Source organism: Podarcis erhardii, assembly GCF_964252035.2.
Source record: "Podarcis erhardii genome assembly, chromosome: 4".
Classification (NCBI taxonomy): Eukaryota; Metazoa; Chordata; class Lepidosauria; order Squamata; family Lacertidae; genus Podarcis; species Podarcis erhardii.
Genome location: NC_138508.1, coordinates 47391792 through 47399565, shown reverse-complemented (window position 1 = coordinate 47399565; position 7774 = coordinate 47391792). Strand labels below are relative to the sequence as shown.

Sequence of the window (7774 nt, the reverse complement as noted above, 5' to 3'; positions counted from 1 at the left end):
TTTCTCCTCCCTCAGGAGTCCTGCCCATGAGTTCCTCTGAGCATGAACAGAAAGCTCCCCTGTCTTGGGACTCTTTTGGACTCTTGGCACCATTCCCAGGAAAGGGGGGGTGAGAGCCAAGGGGTCGAGGAGCCCTGGTGGTTCAGCATGTCCAAGATGTTGCAACTGAATGAGATAAGATTCGTTTCTCAGGCCTGCTTTGAACAGAGCCAATTCATTAGCTTTTTGAAGCCTTCTCGTGCTGATAAAAGTAACGGTTTTTCCTATGTACCAGCATCTTGTGAGAATCCACAGAAAAGCTGTAGCTGTGGATTTTTAGAAGACAAAAGGAATTTTGAAGAAGAAGAAGAAGAAGAAGAAGAAGAAGAAGAAGAAGAAGAAGAAGAAGAGGAGGAGGAGGAGGAGTAGTAGTTTGGATTTGATATCCCGCCTTTCACTCCCTTTAAGGAGTCTCAAAGCGGCTAACATTCTCCTTTCCCTTCCTCCCCCACAACAAACACTCTGTGAGGTGAGTGGGGCTGAGAGACTTCAGAGAAGTGTGGCTGGCCCAAGGTCACCCAGCAGTTGCATGTGGAGGAGCAGAGACTCGAACCCAGTTCCCCAGATTACGAGACTACCGCTCTTAACCACTACACCACACTGGCTCTCCTATGTACCAGCATCTTGTGAGAATGCACAGAAAAGCTGTAGCTGTGGATTTTTAGAAGACAAAAGGAATTTTGGACAGTTTTGAGGCCTGGTGTGATTATTGAGTTGGGGGGGGGTGACTTCGGGCCTAGGTGGGGTCACCTGTCTTCACCTTCCTTCACAAGGGAGACTGTTCCACTGTGGAACAGCTCTTGCCATCAGAAAACTCTTCCTGGTGTTTAGTTGGAATCTTCTGTCTTGTAACTTAAACCATTGGTTCGGGCTGTAACCTCCAGAGCAGGAGAAAATAAGCTTGCTCCACCTTCCATGTAACAGTCCTTTAGTTATTTGATGATAGCTATCATATCTCCTCTCAGTTTCTTCTTTACCAAGCTAAACATGTTGAACTCCCTCAACCATTCCACATAAGGCTTGGTTTCCAGACCCTTGATCATCTTGGTCACCCTCCTCTGCACACACACTCCAGCTTGTCAATATATTCCTTAAATTGTGCCTCTCCAACTGGACACAGTATTCCAGGTGTGGTCTAACCAAGGCTGAATAGAGTGGTACGATTACCTCCTTTGATGGGGACACTATACTTTTAATTGATGCAGCCTAGAATCACGTTAGCTTTTTTGCTGCTGCATTATACTGTTGACTCATGTTAAGCTTGTGGTCTGCTAAGACCCCTAGATCCTTTACATGTACTACTGGCAAGCCAGGTGTCTCCCCCGCCAACCCCATCTTATACATGTGCAGCTGATTATTCCTGCCTAAGTGTAGAACCCTGACATTTGTCCCTATTGAAATTAATTATTGTGCTTTGGGCCTAGTTCTTGTTAAGGTTATCTTGAATCCCAATTCAGTCTTCTGTGGGATTAGAAACCTCTCTAATTAGATGAGCATCCCCTCATTTCCTTCATCCAAGTCATTTATAAAGACGTTGAACAACAACAGTCTCAGGACAAAACCCTGTGGCACCCCCTTTGTTACTTTTTTCTAGGATGACGAGGGACCATTAGTGAACACTCTTTGGATTTGGTCAGTCAACCAGCTACAAATCCAGCTGACAGTTAACTTATCCAGCCCATATTTTACTAGCTTCCTTGCAAGAATATCATGCCTTAATGAAATCAAGAAACACTGGATCCACAGCATTCCCCTGATCTGCCAAGCTTGTAACTCTATCAAAAGTATGAAAGAGATTAATCTGGAATGACTTATTTTTGAGAAACCCATGCTGGGCCTTAGTAGTTACAGCATCCTTCTGTAAGTGCTCACAGGCTGACTGCTTAATTATCTGTTCTAGGACCTTTCCTAGTATCGATGTCAAGCTGACTGGTTGGTAGTTACCTGGGTCTTCTTTTTTCTCCTTTTTGAAGATGGGGACAACATTTGCCTGCCTCATTATGAGTTTTGGCCTGCCTCACCTCCTTCCTGCATCTATTGGCTACTCATGTACACTCCTCCTTTTTTATTTCCCCTTTCTTTCATTTCCTAAACACACCCTTCTTAAATCTCAGATCATCTGTAAGTGCCTTCTGCAGCCACACCAGTTTCTTTTGATGCCTCTTTTGATGCCCTTTTCTTTCTTGTTAGAATTGTCTGCATTTTTACCTTCAATATTTCACCTTTAAGAAACTCCCATCCACCTTCAACTTCCTTCTCTTTGAGCATTTTTTTAGTATTTCAGACCATGGGATCTCACCCTGTAGTTCCTTAAGCTTTTTGAGAATGAGAAGCCCACAGTCCATTTCTGAGTGGGAGATAACAGGACCAGGGTAGAACTGTCTCTCTTCTCACAGCACCTAGGAATCTTGATAAAGAGGGTAGAGTAGTAGGAAGCAGGAAACAGGAAACAGCATTCAGAGGCGAGGGCTAACTAATTCTCACCCGAAAGGCAATGTTTTGTAACCCACAAAAAGTGATAGATGATTGGGGGTTTTTTAAATTGAAAATCCTAGTGGACTAATGGATACCTTTTCTATTCAATATTAGCCCTGAGAATCCACCTCACACTTTCAAATTACTTTTGAAAGGTAGTTAAGAAACTATGGAGTTGATTTTTTAAAAATGCTAAGTGTACACAACAAAGGATCTTTGATATCCTGTGCATTAAATGCTTGGGTATTTAACTGAAGCTTCTACAAGACACAACCAAGGGGAAAATGACCTTTCAATGAAATATGAGTTAATAACACACTATAATGCTATGTGCTTTAGTCAAGTTAATCACAGCACAGATTGCAACTAAATGCAGCCCTATGTGTATTGCAAATTAATTAGAAGACTTTTCTCTGTGGCATGAGGGATCTAATCCTTGGTTACATCAGCACATTTTCAATTTTAATTAATAACAATTAACCATCTTAAATAAAGGGACAGGAGGGAAAAGGTGATTTCTTGTATTAAGCATAGCACTTTCAGTATCATCTCTGCCTAAATCTGTTGTGCTTTCTTGTTTCCTGTGCTACCATCAAGGAAAGATTAATTCCATTTATGACAGGCATGGGGAAGACAAAAGGATTATCTGAACCACTGATCAATGAAAGGAGAAACTACTGTATTGTTATTCTTATGTACACCTGGAGAGGTTAAAGGTAGCTTCAATACAAAGTTTTCTGTTAAAAACTAGACAACAAAATTATCAGGGTGTAAGGGAAGGGATAGTACTTCTGGTGGGGGACACATCCTCATCCATCTGGGATAGTTTGTCCACCTTTGGTCCCCACCCTGCGCTCAGCTCTCACCTGTGACTCCTAGAAGCTGTCAACATGGGATATGCCACAGTCGGGGAATGGTTTCAACAGGCTGGCTAATCTAGGTGAGGGTAGCCAATGGGTCTCAAACTTTTGGCGAGTCTGGGACTTCCCTTGCATGCAAAGACAGGCTCTGGTGAATTGAATGGACGAGACCAATATTGGGTCCAGTGATCAAGAAGGCAGTTACTGCACATTCTGTAGGAGGGCATGAGAGCAGATAGGGCTCATCAACTTAGGAAGGTAGGAAAGGAAAACTATGATCCTAAACCTCCACAGCCCTCTGGCTAAACTCATCTGTGAGAGAGGCTCCAGGAATAAACCCCAAGGAAAAATCCATAAGCGCTGCCTTGTGGGACATCTTCAGGAGAAGAAAAGGCTAAGGAGTAAACCGTACACAAATCCGGAGTGGAATACCTAAGGTGGTTGGATGGTGTATTGTACACCTCTTTCTGCCAACTCCTGCAGCCAAGGAACATGCCAAATGTGTTGCTCTGCTTTCCTTTGGACCACATCAGCAAGGCCAAGAGGAGGGATCTTGCTGTCTGGGCAGCCCAGGACCTCCGTACACACTGCCCAGACGCAGCACTTCAGTGCTGCTAACACAGCAAAATCAGGGCAGGAGGCAGCAGTTATGAGTTAGCAGTTTCTACAGCCACAGCAGGTGCTGTGATTCTCCAGTGGTTTGACTTCGCCCTTGGAGGTGCACTTCATTGTTTCTTGAGTCAGACGGATGCCAACAACATTACTGCCACATGTTCTGCTTCTTAAAAATGCATCCCTTTATTTTTAAAACTTATTTCTAGCTAGAAGAGGTGCATATATAGCTGGGCACTGAACTGCTAATTATGAAGTTCAATAATCATAGAAATCTGCATCTTTCCAGAAGTACCCTACAACGAGATAATCGTTCTGAATGTTACAAGGCCTAGGATAGAATACCTCCCCTCTGATATACTAATCCATCTTTTGTCAGTAGAAAATGAAGATTAGAAGACATTTAACTTAATTTCACTTCCAAAACTATAATAGCTAATGCTAAAACACAGAATAAAACAAAACAGTCAACAAAAGGTATGTTTGTTCCTTGACTTGTTCCCAGCTGTTCAACTCTGATAATGTTTCCATTTTTAAAAAGCAAAAAATGGCCAGTATCTTCTGTTTTCCTCATTTCTTCAAAGAGAATTCAGTTTCTGTGTTATATGCTGAGATTTTTGTTACATGCTGAGATGCTCTAAGTCTTCACGTTCCAGTGCTTGAGGGCTGAATTACAATACAGAAAAGGTAATACAAGCTGTCGGATAAATGTGCCTCAACTCTGATACAAAGAGCAACTATTCTTTCCATTCTGCTAAAATGATGGAAAGAATGGTTCAGTTTCTACTGGATTTACTTTTATGTTATCTTAGTTGTCAATGCCAGTGAAGATGATGGTTGATACCAACTATTATATGGCAAATTATTTTATGTAGTGTTTCAAAACAACTGTATAGTGGTGGTTTGCTATCTTTCTACTCCTTTCTAGCTTTCCTTATTTTTAATATAATAGTTTTTACCATATTATCCATCAATGCTTTTCACTTTTTATTAACAATGTTTATGACCATTGCATTTGCTTGCTCATCTTTGAACACTGCAATAAAATGTTTTAGTTTGGTTGTACATAATTTTAGGCATTATTAAAAATGTATAGAAGACATATAATCTCTTGCTTTCAAGCTGAGAAAGTCAGCTTTCATCCAACACTTTCCAAGTGTGTCTTTGGAACTTCAGGCAATGTTGCGCAATAAGTGTAACAGTTGATTTTTAGATTACACACACACACATTCCACTCCACTCCAAGAAATTGTAAACTCTCTTACTTACACCCACTTACACCCCAAAAGTCCAACTGTTTTGAATATGTTTTGCATTGGAAAAGTCCAACTGCTTTGAATATGCTTTAATTTCTACTAGCAACCAATAAGGTTTTCAGTCAAAATATACCAGAAGTTCTATCAAAATATGTAGTGTAATGATAGCAAGTGTTGAAACTTCTTAACCTTTGCAGGGTAACCGCTATAATTGGTTAGGGCATGATGGATATTGCTTATACTTTATTGTGTCTTATAACAACAAGAAATAAACTAATTTAAGTACAAAAAAGGGAATATACTTGGTTGGCGCATTCATAAATCTCATCTGGCAGCTTTAACAGTTTATGAACACTACTATTCTTTTGGTAAAGAGACCAGCAACTAAATAAATAAAAGTCTTGATAAGGTTGCTACTACTTGGCAATGACCTCACCACTCAAATAGGAATTTAGAGGCTTAAAAAGCAATCTCAAGAGCTGCTGGCTGAAGGTGGGTAGGATGAGGCAAAGGTGACTCTACTCTCATAGAGATAAGTTCTGCTGTCAGGAGGAACACCTCCACTCCACAAAGGAACATACCCTATACTGCAGAAGCTCTATGGATGTAGAGCTACCATGAGTAGTAGACTCAGGGGAAGTGTGGGTAAGAAGCAGCCTTGGATCCAAAGCCCCATCTGTTTTCCTGTGGAGCCCCAGGATCAGGCCCCTCAATGACATCTCCATAAAAACAAATGCAGATTTATTTATTTTTACACAAACCACCACTTTACTTCCGGCCAACTCAGTTAACATGCAGTTTTGTGTGTTATATCTTCACATAAGAGAGGTGAATTCCCTCTTTTGCCATATTTTGCAAACAACATGGTCGTGCTTCAACGAAGTTGAATGACCACTTGCACAATATAACTTCTGCCCACGCCCACTAAATCTGTATCCTCACAACATTCCACTGTGTGTATGTTTTGATGATTTGTTAGTCTTCTTAAGTATATTTTATACCACAGTTTGTAACATTGCGAATGCTGAAGGCCTGGGGGGGGGGGAGCATAATTTGGATAACTGGAACACGAGTGGAACGAGCTCATTTTGTAAAAGGACGAACATGAACTAGAATAGGTTCCTTTTTGTCTGAAATTAAGAGAGACTTGGATAGTTGGACAAAATTGAAGCTTTCTTTGTTAGGCCGAATTGCTGCTATTAAGATGAATGTATTGCCAAAAATGTTGTTTTTGTTTCAAACATTACAGATTGTGGACAAAACGGAGTGCTTCCGGAAGTGGCAGAAAGATATATCTAAATTTGTCTGGCAGGGCAAAAAGCCCAGAATTAAGTTTAAGATATTAACAGATGCGAAAGAAAGAGGTGGCTTTGCCCTGCCAGACTTAAAGTTGTACTATGAAGCCGCAGCTTTCTGCTGGCTAAAAGATTGGCTACTTCTCGAAGACACTGACGTGCTGGATTTGGAAGGTTTTAACAATGCTTTTGGTTGGCATGCATACTTATGGTATGACAAAGTTAAGATCAATAAGGCCTTTAAGAACCATATTGTCAGGAAAGCACTGTTCAATGTCTGGACGAAATATAAAGACTTATTGGAAAACAAAACTCCAAGGTGGCTCTCACCTCTGGAGGCTAAGGCCCGAAAAAGACCCAATATGGAGGCCAAATGGCCAAAATATTGGGAATTATTAGAAAAAGATGGAGACAATTGGAAATTGCAGAGTTTGGAGAAAATGAAGGATAAGGTGCGAGACTGGTTACATTATGCTCAGATTAAAGAAGTTTTTAAAAATGACAAAAAGTTAGGGTTCCAGGTGGAGAAATCGAAGTTAGAAACAGAATTGTTAGAACCCAAAACCAAGGTACTATCTAGAATGTATAACTTGCTGCTAAAATGGAACACACAAGACGAAATGGTTAAATCGGCTATGATAAAATGGGCACAGGATATTGGGCATAACATTATGTTTGAGGACTGGGAAAGGTTGTGGACCACTGGGTTGAACTTCACTGCATGTAATGCTCTGAAGGAAAATGTTATGAAAATGATATATAGATGGTACATGACCCCAGTTAAACTTGCCAAAATATACCATTCGTCTGACAATAAATGTTGGAAATGTAAAGAAAATGAAGGAACATTCTTCCACCTCTGGTGGACATGCCCTAAGGTGAAGGCCTTCTGGGAAATGATATACAATGAGCTGAAAAAGGTATTTAAGTATACCTTCACTAAGAAACCAGAGGCCTTCCTTCTGGGTATTGTCGGCCAGAAGGTGTTAAAGAAGGATCGAACATTTTTCATGTATGCAACAACGGCAGCAAGGATTCTCATCGCAAAAAATTGGAAAACTCAAGATTTACCCACACTGGAAGAGTGGCAGATGCAGCTGATGGACTATATGCAACTGGCCGAGATGACTGGCAGAATCCGAGATCTGGGAGAAGAAAAGATGGAGGAAGACTGGGAGAAATTCAAGATGTATCTACAAAAACATTGTAATTTGTTTGAATGTTAAGAAGGATGCTA

At 40.8% G+C, this 7774-nt stretch overlaps 1 protein-coding gene across 22 annotated transcripts in view; it reads left to right on the top strand.

The window, feature by feature from the left end:
- ROBO2 (roundabout guidance receptor 2) overlaps positions 1–7774 on the top strand; it is an 830881-nt gene that overhangs the window by 671219 nt on the left and 151888 nt on the right. The gene's annotated exons all lie outside the window — the stretch shown is intronic.